Source organism: Athene cunicularia, assembly GCF_003259725.1.
Source record: "Athene cunicularia isolate RWA chromosome 5 unlocalized genomic scaffold, athCun1 chr5_part1, whole genome shotgun sequence".
Taxonomy (NCBI): Eukaryota; Metazoa; Chordata; class Aves; order Strigiformes; family Strigidae; genus Athene; species Athene cunicularia.
The window spans coordinates 41,782,848-41,795,895 of NW_020799101.1; the positions used below are offsets into that span (position 1 = coordinate 41,782,848).

The following is a 13,048-nucleotide window of genomic DNA, read 5'->3' on the forward strand; positions in this document are numbered from 1 at the left end:
AGCTGGGGCGGGTGAGGGGTAGGGGCTGGGGCGGGGGAACGGGTCTGGGCCCGAGGCGGTGACCAGCGGCGGGAGGTGGTGGCCCTTCGCTCTCGTAACGAAGTACAACTTCCAGAAGCTTCTGACTTCGTGAGGGATGCGGTGCCGCTTCTTGGAACGGTCTCCCGAGAAAGATTTCCCCCCTTCGCTCGATTAAGACCAGCATCGTTCCCTGCGGCGCCGCGACGGGAAGGGAGCAGCGTGGGAGCCGGGGCAAGCTGCCCGCGCCCGCTCCCCTTCTGGGCTCGGTCTGTGCAGAAATATTGTCCTACTTTCCCCGGGCTGCCTCCCTCATGCACGGCATCATGTAGGCAGCTTCGCTCCCCCGGCAGCCGAGGGGTTTCGTGCCTTTGGTATGTATGCGACCGGGAGGAGCTCCGGCGCTCCCCTGGCTGCTTCTCTTCCAGGCCCTTCCCAGAGTATGGAGGAGAGGGACCGGCGCCTTTCTCCTTAGGTTGCTGTGGAAAACTGTTAGGATAGAAACAGGCTGTCCCAAGCCAGCTGGTGGCTTGGGCACCGGGGCTGGAGTTGAGAGGTTGTCTCTTCGGTTGTGTTGGTTAGGAGTCAGCAGTGCTGTGGTATTGTTTTTCTTCCCGTTATGTTGTGTTGTATCTCTTTAATTTGCAGGTGTATGACTTCTGAAACGGTTCCCTCTCGTTAGGCATGAGGCACACCAGGCATCTCCTGTCTCCTGAATTTGTCTAACAGTAAACAAAAATAAAATTACTGCTCAGCTAGATTGTAAGCTCTCTGAGGCAGAAACTGCATGTAGCTATGCTCTGTACCTATCCTGATGGACAACTTTGGCTCAGGCCTTCCTCTGAGCCTCTGAGTCAAGTAAGAATGTGTTAGAAGTTCCCCAGCTTGTGCAGGTTTTGGGGTCTGGGCAGTGAGTGCATGCGTCTTAGTCACTCAGGTTAACGATCGTCTCTCAACTATCAGTGTCTGCACAGCTGAACGATGAAAGAAGAGGGACCAACATCCAAGTACATGAAATAAATATATATAAAAAGAATGTTTTCTTCTTTGCAGTGTTGTTTTTCTGTTTTGCATTTGTTCAAAGCCTGATAGTAAAGAGTAATTTTTTGTTCTTTCTTTCTGAATGCTTGTTAGTTCAGATAGTATGGGATAACAAAAAGTAAGTATGAGGTAGTTACTGGTAACTGGGTGAGTTGTTGACTTAGAAGGCAAAACAAAAACCTCAGTGCTGGCCGAACAGTACATCCAGCTTGAGGCCAAAACTGAAAAGATTTCCTTCAGCTTCTTTTTTTTATTGCATGCAGAGTAAAACAGCTGATTATTCTTGCTAAGCCTGTTACTTCTGCTGAATTTCTCTTTTGCCCCACTAGAGTGAGGAGAGCTTGTGGCTATTTTAGATGGGCTCACTCAAAATACAGCAGGATGTGAGTGGATTCCTCTTCTGATTGTAAGGAAAATATATGGGGGTTTGGGGAGAGTATTTTCTTCTTTTTTTAACCAATCCTTTATCATGTAAGCACTGTGTAGAGCTCTTCAGTATAGAAGGGATCACAGCTTTCTCTGACAGTTTCTGTCAAACTCTGTATTTCTTTCCATATGTGCTACCTTTGGCTATAGTAGTTGCCTCAGTTTCCTCTGTATAAGATCATTGCAGATGCATGATTTAAAGTTTTAAGCCAGGGGCAGGGATAATTATATTTTAATTAACGACTGGAATGCATCACAGTGTGCAGTTTTTTACCCCTTGAAAGTAGGGGAGGAAGGGAGAAGCAAGGGGGAGGGAGCTGTGTCCGTGGTGTGGGAGTTGGATCTGAATCCCTTTTAGGCACCTGCTCACAACTAGTTCAGTGTGACTTTAAAACAAAGTTGAAGTTGTTGATCATTGCAGGGAATACATGAGAACCAAACTTTTTGAAAAGTCATCTTACCTATTTCTCCCCTAATTGTTCATATGTCTTGGGAAATACATTTGAGTGTGTGTGTTCTTAGCAGTCCTGGTTTTGAGCCTCACTGATGCTGGTTAGCGGGTTGCTGGGAAGGCAGAGCTGTCAGTGTAAAACAAGTTAATGCTAGTGTGTATAGAGGTGGTCTGTCTACTTAGGGGAGGGAAGAAGCAGGTGAAGTAAGTGGTAACATCAGGGGAGTTCTGCTGTGGAAGTGATGGTTTCAGGATCCATCACTAATGTTGCTGAGGAAACTAAAGCTCGATATATGTTATTTTAAAGTCAAATAACAAGTATCCTAATAAAAAAAGTGAAATAAAGTAACGTGGCAAAGTCATGCTTTAAAGCTTGAGGTATTGGAAACTGGATTGGATTCAAGATAGTCTCTACATGTACTTCTATTTCCATCTCTTTGAAGCAGTGGCAATGCTGAAAGATGGTATCTCTGGGCCCTTTTAGGCTATGCAAAATATGAAACTGATTAAAGCTGCTATTCCTGTCACTACAGGACAGGAAATGAGGCAATCAGCTTGAAAGTGGACCATTCCTATATGTAGCAATAAATGACACATTTTGAATACGCCAAGAACGTTTGCTTCCTTTGGGGCAGATTATCTTGCTGGCAAGGAAATACACCTTTTCAGGCTGCTTTAGGAGCCTGGCTGACAGGTCTGTCAGGTGGGGAGGACAGTTTCATTCATTAAGGATGTGGAGGGTTGGGGGGAAATGACCAAATCCCCACCCATCCATCACACTGCTACCAATTGCTGTCCCACAGTGCAGTATGTTTCCAGCATTCTTCTGTTGTGGCTAAATGCTGTATTTCTCAGGTCTTAGGTAGCACTGGATAATGTGCTTGTGTCCTTGCTAGCAGAACTTATTTGTGCCTTATCCTCAACCAGTGAACGAATTGAAGCATTAGTATAGTCCCTGATGGCTGCCTGGTACAGTTTCTGCTGCAGTGACTGCTGCTGTCAGTGCTCTAACTTAAATCCAAAATCAGACGAATGAAGGGCATTGAGAGTATCAGGTTGTATTGGGGTTCTTGTTTGGGAAAGCAAGCTCAAGATGTGATTTCAGTTATTTAGCTGCTCCCCTTTTTATTGAATTGAAGTGATTCTCCAAAGTAGAATGAGAGTTGATGGTGCCTTGGCATGTGCTCACATTTAAGGTATGTATTTTGGGATAAGACAGGTGTCACAAATGTGACATTTTCCTTTGAGAAACTAGCAGCTATATTTAAAAGAATGAATGTGAACTTACTGCCTGTAGTTGTTCTGGTTTTCTGACTGCTTGTGACACTTGATGTTGGCAGATGAATCCTAGAGATCAGAAAAAGGCAAGGTATTTTGAAGATAAAGCATCAAAAGTTATGGAAAGCCTAAGTAAATATTTCTCTTGTTTCTGTTTACAGACAGCTCTGGTTTTGAAGGATGTCATAAATTGTCCTGTCAAAACTTGATATATGTGTAACTTCTTTTCTACGTATCTCTGATCCTGTTTAGCAGGGCTCTTGACAGTTGATATGAAAAGTACTTGGGAAAGGAACAGCTTATAAAAAGAAGACACAAAAGGTATTTCTTTCTGTGGAGTATATAGTCATCTTTTTTTTTTTTTTTTTTTTTTTTTTTTTGCTTGTGGTCTTACATTTGTTATAAGAAAAAGAAGAAGAGTGAATATGTAAGTGGTAGAGTTAAGAGGGAACATGGATTGTATATTCTCCAGATAATCCTGATAAATATTTGCCTATGATTGGTCACATCTGGTTTTCTTTATTGGTGAGCTACCTTACAAACTTTCTGGTGGTTTTCTTTTTCCAGTGTTTGAGCTGAATTTCAGAGAGGTGGGAAGAGGTTACATGCCTTCAGAGATCTGGGAAAGGTACATGCTTACATTGGTGAGAGCAGCAGTAGAGCTCTTAAGCAATTTCTTCAAAAGAAATGTTGTTGCTGGCTGAACTTATTGGAAGTCACGGAAGTGGTTTGTGCTTGTGTTAGCAAATCTTACAATCTTAACACTGCCTAAGGTTTAGTGCAATTCTTGGGAAATTCCTTTCAATCTAAAAAAAAAAAATAATCATTGTGGAGGAGAGCTTGTGTACCTTGCAGATCCTCAAAAGTTAAAGGCAGCCATTACCAAAACTGTTGCTACAGAATTAATTTTTACTTTGAAGTTGTGTTGCTTGCATTCATAATGATCAGGCGTTATCGCTATCCGATGGCTGTTTAGTTGCTTAGTTGCTGCGTGAAGTAACTCTGGTTGGAATCTTGTATGCAGCTTCTCACAGTTAGTTTGGAAGAAAATGAGATCTCTATGAAGCCTGAAATAAAAGGGGCATTATTGCTGGCAGTGCTTCTGACTGTCAAGTTTAAGGCATGCAGGCTAGGTGTGAATTTGGAGAGAATGATAGTACCAGAAGATGTAGTGTGTGTTCTGCAGAGTAAGTAAATATTTTATTTGAAATGTTTCTCCTTTAAAATGCTACAACAATAAATGTGTAGAACAAGCAGCACTGATCTAAAAGAGCTCTGATCTGAGTTCAGGAGTTCATTTGTAAGGAAGGAAATAACTACCTAGCCATTGACAAAATCAGTTTAAAATTTGTGTGATAAATCATATTGCAATCTCACAGCTAATTCAGAAATGTTTGATGCTTTGCAGAAAATGCATTTTGAAGGTCCTAATGAAACAAGGAAACAGAAATAAGTTCTGGATTGAATAAAATGCTTTAACCTCAATTTCTAGCATTTAAAATTACGTTTGGAACTTTTGGAACAACTTTTTAACTTTACATGTATTATTATATTTTTTGTCTACTTTAAAAAAGTGAAGTTAAAATTTTGGCAAGACAATTTGTGATTCAAACTGTTCCAGTGATGCCTCTTGTGACTCTTTGGGGAGGAAGTAGTCATATTCTTCAGGCTAGACACATCATTATCTACTTTGAATTAAAGTTTTATTGTAGAAATTACTATGTTCTAGCTGTAAGAGCCCTTGAAAAATTAGTTAAATTTCATCTCATGAAAGCTAAAACAATAGTTGTGTATTTTTAAGGAAATAAATGCATGGAAGTCAGGTAATTCAAGTAGGCCATATGAAACTGCTGTTACAGAATACTGCATAATGCATCCTTCCAGGAGTGTTTGGTTTTGGTTGGTGCGGGTTTGTTTGGTTTGGGTTTTTTGTTTTGCTTTTTTAAATCATGACCCTACTGAGGATAATTAAAAGGGTACTACTTTTTAAGTCTCTAGCATGGTTAAGAAAATCATAGGCCCATATTATTAAGCAAAGGGCTTCTCATTTTTATTTCAGACAATTTTTTTCATGCTGTCTGCAGTTTTCTAGAGTGGTACTTCTTTCTGCAGAGTGCATTATCTCATTTATTTAGTCTGAGTGAAACAGGCATTAATCATTAAATCCACCTGTCAAGCACCAGACTGGCGAAAATACATTTATACTGTGTTTCTTAATTGTAGTTATGTAGAAAGTGCAATAAAACTGCAGGTCATTAAGTCTTAATATTGCTTGCTTTTGGTTCATCTGCCTTACTGAGTGATTTTTTTTTTTTCTCTGAAGTCTTTGTTGACAGACAGTGAATGACAGACAGGGTGTAGGAAGGCTGCTTCCCACTGAAATGACCTAAATCAGTGAATAGTCAGTTATCAATAGTTGATTGATAATTGATATTTTTGAGGTAATTATAATTATTGGTAATTATTTAATTGCTTTCAGACTGGTTTGCTGTGATGCAGGGTCATGCTTCCATCCTGCATTATACTCCTTTCTGTTTCAGTATCTGTTAGGTGTTTCTCTAATGACTGTTTTTCTTATATATTTTCTTATATAGTATCCTGCCCTCAACTTTAACAATTACTAATCTTTGAGTTACGCTGTGCAGTGACAGTTTGCCTTCATGTGACTTCTTATTTTCCAAACAAATGCAATTCTGCATAGTCAGTTTTTGAATATAAACCGTGTTCTGGACAAGGCATACCCTTCCTTGTGGAGGGAGTAGTTTAAACTAGAATTTATAGCAAATTATGCAGCTTATTTCAGGGTCCCTTTTCAGCCTTTACACTGCTGTGTGGTATCCTTTTGATAATCACACTGGTTAACCTGCTCGGACTGAGGAGTGTTCTCTTGGGGCCAGGTCAGTACGTGGTCAAATCAAGTGTGATTTGGTTTGTTTTTGGAAAAACACTCTTTCTTTCTGTGCTAACATCGATTTAGTAGGTAAAATTCAGATGGAAAATAAGTGGTCGATCAAGACAAAATTCAATACAATTAGTTCAAAATCCTGAACTGTCTGCACTACCAATGAGCAGACTGTACTGGCTTTTTGGTCTGTAAATGGTGTTATCTGTCCCATATAATGTGTGAATATGAAAAGTGTAACCCAGACTGTTTACTGGCTTGCTGAATGGAGAATAGATTGTGGTGTCATTAGTGCTATTGAAAAGTTATTTATGCCAAGTAAACCCTAATTATGATTACGTGCAGTACAAAGTTGTTTTATCGCTATATTTAATAGGATTTGACTCTTCTGCTGATAACTCAGTCTTAATTTGGAATTTGCAATATTAAAACTTGCTCTTGTTGCCCCTCTCCTCCAGTCATGTTGTCAAGACAAAAATTGTAGTTTCCCTAATGTGTTTGTCCAAATGCAACTAATCTAAGCAGCTTTTCTTGCTTCTTCTTACAGTGTACTTTGAACAAAGTGCTATAATTTTACACTACTGTCATCCTCAGCATTTCTATTTCTGTACTTTCCTTTAGTGTTCTAGAGGATTTATAACTGCAACTCGAATTCCCCTTGGGCTGAAACCTGGCACAGAAGCTCTCATTATGAGCAAACCTTGTTTTGCAAAATTAAAAGCAAAGCATCCATCAAGAGGCTTTCTTAAACCTACAGGAAAGCAAAAAATGTTTATGGTTGCAGATCAATTTTTTTCACTCTGCAGGAAAAATCCAGCCAACTTTGGAAACCCCTAAGGTGTGGGTGTGCAGTCAGTAACGATGGTAGATTCAGTGGAATGCTCCTATTACATTTAGAAAAGTTTAAATTGAAAGTCGTAATTTCCCAATATGCTAAAAATTCATTGCTGAAGTAAATGCTGCAGCTGCAACAGATACCTGCCTAACAAAGCGATGGTGATAATTTTAAACTTGTTTCCATGTCTGACTGTCCTTAACTGAGCAGTAGTGTATAAGGAGATGGCTGGGTACTTAACATGCTTCAGCTGAAGTTACATACCTGTAGACCCTCAGCTCCCTGGAAAAGGAGTTGTCATATTGAACTACCTACTCAGTGTCTGCTTATTTAAAATAATTTTTGTTTAATTTCCTTGGTTTCAGTAGGAATTGAGGCTTTATGTAATTGTGTAGAAGCAGAAAGAACATTATGGAAGATGGAATAATTTCACTTGATTAAACATGAAATATCAAGGATAAGTTCTGAGAAACTTCACAACAATGATTAGATAGAGGAGACATCCCAAATTAACACTGTCATTAATGATGTCATTGGAAAGCCTGGTGGTCAGCCTCATTATTACTGGATCTGACAAGCCCTTTGGCATTTGCACACATTCAGCCCAGTCATATGTATCATCTCTCACCCATTTGGAGAAAGTGAACATGGGATGAGAAGACCTGGGGTTTTTGTGGTTTTAGGAAGGGGCAAAGTATGCAGGGAACTCTGAGGTTTTTTTGTCTTGTGGACATGCAATAGGCATTCTTTAAACATAATACAAAAATAATCGATGCTTTCACCAAGATTCTTAAAAAATATGATTGTAGCTTCCCAGAGCACTTAAACTGTCCTATGCTTGGGGATTACTTCACTTCTTTCTGCCCGCAGACCCACTAAATTTTGTAGTTCCTTAGGGGTGCACCTACCCTTTATAATTATCAGTTGAAATGTATTTGATGCTACATAAATAAGTTGTTGGACCTGTGCTGGGAAAGCTTACGAGTGAAACCACAGAAGTCAAGGGGTGAAGCCTGTGCTGTCACTCATTTTCTTCTGCTAAATTGCTTTATTGGAATTGTGCCTACATAGAATACCAGGTCTGACAGTCAGTGTTGGGCCAGACAGAGGACATGTGATTTAGGCTGGCAGTTGTAGATTTGCATAGAATGAAGTAGGTCTGACCTTGTGGGCTCTTAAGGAGAGGCTTTACGAGGAATGAGGCAGTTCTGAACAGTGAAATAAGTTGAGTTTTTAGGCTCAAGTCCAGAATGGAAATGGATGTGAAGATGAACGTCAGAAAGTAAGAACTGGAGTAAAGTGCTCAGGAGCAAGAACAGAAATATGAAGGTCTAGGTCAGGAAATAAATACTGTTTTCACTTGAAAATGCAAAGGGAAAGTAGTAGCTAAAGCACCTGATTTTAGAATAAGTTCCAAAGGGTAGTTTCAGAACTGAGACACTAAACTGTTGCTGAAGTCACGACTGCGGGCTTTACATTCGTCCAGCTTCTGTTCTGCAAGCGGAAAAGGATTACTGATAACAGTGTAATGGAGAAGAGTATTAATGTGGGTTTTCTTTTGGTTTTGCTTGTGTGGGATTTTCTTTTTTAAGAATACTATGTTTCTAGGTGTTGAGTAGGAATGGCAGTAAGGAACAGAATTGTTAAGATATGTTGCTGCTCCTTGGTTGGGAACAGCAGTAAAGTGTCTTCTTAGTAGTAGTTATAAACTGAAGGGAACCTGAAGCTATTTTCCCCAAAATCATTCAATTTCAGTAATAATTTTTCACAGGATGGGTTCTTTTTTTTGATTCCCTTCCATCTGCCTTGTTGCTATTGTTGGCCTTTGCTTTGGGGTTTTATTTTTTGCTATTCATTAGCCTAATCCTGGTTCAGTGAACAGTCAGTTGACAAACTACTTCAGTTTAAGGTTATATACTGTAATGAATGTAATACTAACAAAAGTAGAGTGATGGTGGTTGTGAAGAGTAGGTTTTTTTGGTTGTTTCAAGATGGTCTGTAGGGACTTTTTAGAAAGCTTAGCTGTTTCCAGTGTTGACTTACCTGTTGGGGCATTTGGAGTGACAGTCTCATGTTGCTGTTGACTTATGTACAAAATGGGCCAATAATGGTTGCTTAGTGTGGGGACTGTTCCTACACTATGTGGGTTTTTTGAATACTTAATACTCTGCTGAGACTGAGATAGGAAAGGCTGGTTTTATGATTGACCTTGCTGAAATAATTTGTTAATACAAATGCAATAAATGCAGCTCTTTGTTTCATGTCATAAACGTTAACTCGATACCTTGTGGAAAATACTGACCCTCACTGGATAGGAACCTTCATCTGTCATGCATGAATTTATGACAGCAATTGTTAAATATACAGTCTTTAAATATACTGAAAATACGAGCATATCACTGAAGTTCTGGTCAGAATTATTCTCAAAAGCATTGTATCGCGTGGAAAAGCATGAGGTCTAGTCTGAAATGCTTGTAGGTGATCTGTCATGCTTGTTTAGTTCAATACTGGCAGTCCTCTCTGTCCATAAATACATAGCCTTCTATGAAATACGGTATAAGACAGCAAACAAACGCTAATTTACTGGGTCACAGCAGCCCATACTATTTGAGTTAAACTGCACTGTAAGGTCAGTAGACAGACAGTATAATCAGAACATGGGATAATATGTTCCTCGGGCAGTTTCTATGAGAATACCTGTAGGTTTTTTTCTCTTTATCTTTATAATTTGCTGGGTTTATACAAAGCTTTTCAGCTTCTTGTAGTTCATCAAAACTGTTGGGAGGGTCAGAGTGAGCTACGTTGAAAATGCCACATCCGTAACTTCAGTTTGGAAGGGTGGGTATTGCCTCTCCCTGAGTTGACCTGTTTCTCATCAGCTTAGATCTTGTTTTAAATATGACATATAAAAATTGCCTAAATAGTGGTTATAGTCAGAAACTCATCAATTGCTGAAAGGAATTGTATGATGTTCTTTCTTGCTTGTGAGAGCAGGGACTGCATCTGGAGAGCCAAGAGGTTTTTCTTAGTTACATGTTCTAGGCTCCGTGCCATAACCTAACTGTTCCTCTAATAATACCTGTTTGAATCTCTGCTTCTTCAGTGGCTCTAGTGAGGAATGGAACCACACTCTCAATTAAAAAGGCTATAAACCCCCTAAATAATTAAAAGGATATTGCACTTTTAATAATCTCCTGGTGTTTCTGAACTGTTGATCCATCTTCCTGCATCCTAGATGCTCCTAGAGGGAGCATCAAAGCAAAAGCAACATCTGTGTGCATTACGTCTGCTGTGGCTGCAGCTCAAGAGGATTATTATAGAATTGCTGGATACTGCATGGCTGCTTATCTGCAAGCCAATAACTTACACAGTTGTGTGCATCCCATTCCCCAGTTCATCTGTCAGGGATCCTCAAGAATCAAAAAACATAACTGATGCCTCATTCCTGAATTAATAGTGTAAAGAAAAAAAAGGTTTTTTTCAAAACATTTTTTCAAAACATATTTGTAACTTAGTTAGAAATCTTAGAAAACAATTTCCTGGAATGTTTGATTGCAGTAGATTACTGCCAGAACTGCAGATATCTTAAGTATTGATTATCAAGCTTGTGATAGACCTGGTGAATTGAACTCAGCAGATAAAACTAAAACAGCAGTGGATGTGCTAACGTAAGATACAAAGCCATTGTAAAGAGACTTTGCAATGTTGTTAATAACACCTGTCAGTGTTTCAGCCTTAAGTATTACTTCTAGATATGGATACAAGAACCTAGGATCTCATATACTGTTAGCTGGTTTACATTTTAATTAATTAATGAAATTCAGTACCAACACTGTGTACAATTATTCACTGGTCTCAGTGATTAAACTGCTGTGCTGAAGTCTGATAAACACAGGTGTTTATGAGACTGCTTCTCCTAGAAGCTCCCTATATTATCAATGAGATAAGAACTTGCATTATTCTATAGAAAACATCTCTAACTTCATTTGACAAACTAGGAAATCTCAAGATTTCAAAGTTTCTTGCAAAACAATTCTTGGAAAAGTTAAGTTGGGGATTACATGTCAAGTCATGCCTCAGTCTAGACTGTGTTTTCAATTTTTAACATTAAATCTTGAAATTTAAAAAAATATAAATAATTTTTTTAGGAAGATTCTCCAAAAACTACAGGAAATGGATATCAAATAGCATTCAAAACATGCAGTGTTGTGATTGTCTTTGAGTAGTGAAAAAAATCTTCAAAAATTCTGGCCATTTCTGTTAGATATTAAGAATGTTCTGTAGAAGTAGTAATCTTGAATTGTGTATTTTTCTTCTGTGGAATTCCAGTAGCAAGGTTTTGAACTGGAGGGAAGTAGGTGATGGCAAACATCATCTCAGCCACAGACTTCATAGTGATCTGTAGTGGGCTCTTTTCCTCACAGCTGGACTTGTTAATACTAGTTTAGGGCTAGGGTTGATCTTCAACTAAAATAAACTTTTATTTCAGGGTAAGTACTGTCAATTGTAACCACCATGCTGGAGAGTTGTATTGCTAGTTCATGTATAAGGAAAAATTAACCCCATAATGCCACCACTCACTTCTGTTAGCATTTTGTATACTCTTTGTATTTATGTAGATTGCAACACTAACCCAAAGGAGCATCGCTATCATGGACTGTTGTTGGGAGAAGCCATTGAGTGGATTTATCTCATAGTAGCAAAGTGAGACTACTGACTATTTTGAAGAAGGAAAGATAATGTTTTTCTTACTGGCTTTTTCTTACTCCCTGGAAGCCAGATTGTCTCCTTGGGCAGCATATAGTTAGTATGGACTTAAGCTTTGCCTTGTGCAGAGGGTTATGTTACTTTTTTTGTGTGTTTTTAATTAAAATAATTTTGGTGTTGCATACTGGAAAGTACAGGCAAAGGGTTTGGATTCGAGAACCACTTCTGATTGAGTTTTTATAGATGTGGTTCAGAATGTTTGCAAGACAAATACTGGTATTTCATGCCCTAGATGTCTACATCTTATATGAAAATAAATGTTCTGATCTGGTATACATAATGTAGCCTTGTCTTCTCTCTTCTCTCTCTCTAGCATTAATGGGTAGGAAGATGATGTATGTGAATATATTGCCTGTGGTTGGTGTAGAAACTTACTCAATTTGTTGTTCCCGTCCAGAATTGTTTACACATTCTTAAAATATAGATCACATTATTTAGGTGAAGTGAGGAGATGGTTAGACCTCAGTGTTCACAACAGACTCCTGGGTTTGATTTTTTTAAATTGGACTAAGTCAGACAACTTACTAGTTTCTCATCTGTGTCCTGTGCTAAAAATATTTTTTTTTCTCCTTTCCATGATAGCTACTACAAGGGATGACTTAGTGTTTGAACTGTTCATTGACTAAAGCTGAGCAGTATCGATACCAGGTGGCTTTAAATGATGAGAAATAGGTAAATAGCTTAGGTAGAGCTTTCATAGTCATGGATGGCAGAAATCAAGGTTGTGACAGCGGCACTAACACAATAGACTTGCACAGTTCACCTGTGTGGTTTGTTTTTCCTTGCTATCACACTCTTAAAAACAATGTGATGGTACTTCTTGTTTTTCATATCCATTTTGTTGAAAAAATGGAGAATGGATAAAATGTAAGTTACTTGTGCAAAGGAAGAAATTTAAAAAGTGTGTTAGTCTTTATAATGTTCAAAATGAAGAAACAGAGAAACTATGCAATGCTGTTGGGGGTAACCTTGCAGTCACAGGGTTTGGAAAGTAGGAAAAAGAAATACTGCTGGTTTAATGCTGGAGCCCTTTTTCTTCCTAAGTTCAAATAATAAAATCTTGCAAGCTGTTGATGAACCAGTGTTTAAGTTGGCTTCTGTAACCTTCCAGCTGCGTATGTTAATACACATTTTCAGATAGTTCAGACCATAAATGCATTTGTGTTTTCAAAGTACACAAAAGCCTTGTTTCCTATGACTGCTATGTTTCTGATTCTACTCTTGACTGTACTAGCATTACAAAAGAAGAGAGAATGGGTTTGGTTTTTTTAAGGAGCTCTGTAGCTATGCCTAGTGTTTACTCTGCCATTACTTAAAAAAAAAAAAAAAA

The 13,048-nt window shown here is 38.7% G+C and overlaps 1 protein-coding gene across 3 annotated transcripts in view; it reads left to right on the forward strand.

Annotated features, from left to right (window-relative positions):
- LOC113480562 (transmembrane protein 263-like) overlaps nucleotides 1–13,048 on the forward strand; it is a 240,785-nt gene that overhangs the window by 37,966 nt on the left and 189,771 nt on the right. The window lies entirely within an intron of this gene.